Below are 937 nucleotides of genomic sequence, written 5' to 3' on the forward strand. Positions count from 1 at the left end.
AGAAATACATACATTCTCTCTCTCTCTCTCTCTCTCTCTCTCTCTCTCTCTCTTAGTTTTTTCTTTTCAGTATTCATCTTGTTCTGTAGTTATGTAAGTTTGGTTCAAGATTGAATTACCAGCAATGTTAAACCATCAACAACAAATGCAGGTATTTTATTGGTTTTCATTTACTATTCTTTTGTTTTTCAATCTCGCACCTTTACGTCTTTCTCTCCTTTTTCCTTTCTCTCTGTTTCTCCTCACCCACCCACGTACCAATCCCCTTCACGTCCTCTCTCCCTTTCCCAGGTGGGCGGGAGGCAGCCTCGCGGTTTTGGGAATGCTAAATCAGCGCTCAGTTTTTGGGGGTTGGTCCTTTGTCTGGCTGTTGTCGAGATGAGGGACGAGGAGGGACGTGACTGCCACCAGCCCCCACGCTGCACCTCCCCGACCTCGCTTTAAACTGGCGATCTCATCAGTTTGGTGTATTGATAAATGGATGGATGGATTGATAGGTGAATGAGAGGTGGCGGTGTGTTGCTATTGGTTTTCGTGTTGTAGTATTGTTGGTGATCGTGGTGTTAGTAGTAGTAGTAGTAGTAGTAGTTGCAGTTGTAATAGTAGTAGTAGTAGTTATTATTCCTATTTCTAAATGTGTGTGTGTGTGTAATTCACTGTTTGATCTGCTGCAGTCTCTGACGAGACAGCCAGACGTTACCCTACGGAACGAGCTCAGAGTTCATTATTTCCGATTTTCGGATAGGCCTGAGACCAGGCACACACCACACACCGGGACAACAGGGTCACAATTCCTCGATTTACATCCCGTACCTACTCACTGCTAGGTGAACAGGGGCTACACGTGAAAGGAGACACACCCAAATATCTCCAACCGGCCGGGGAATCGAACCCCGGTTCTCTGGTGTGTGTGTGTATGTGTGTGTGTGTGTGTGTG

Source organism: Portunus trituberculatus, chromosome 27, assembly GCF_017591435.1.
Source record: "Portunus trituberculatus isolate SZX2019 chromosome 27, ASM1759143v1, whole genome shotgun sequence".
In the NCBI taxonomy this organism is placed as follows: Eukaryota; Metazoa; Arthropoda; class Malacostraca; order Decapoda; family Portunidae; genus Portunus; species Portunus trituberculatus.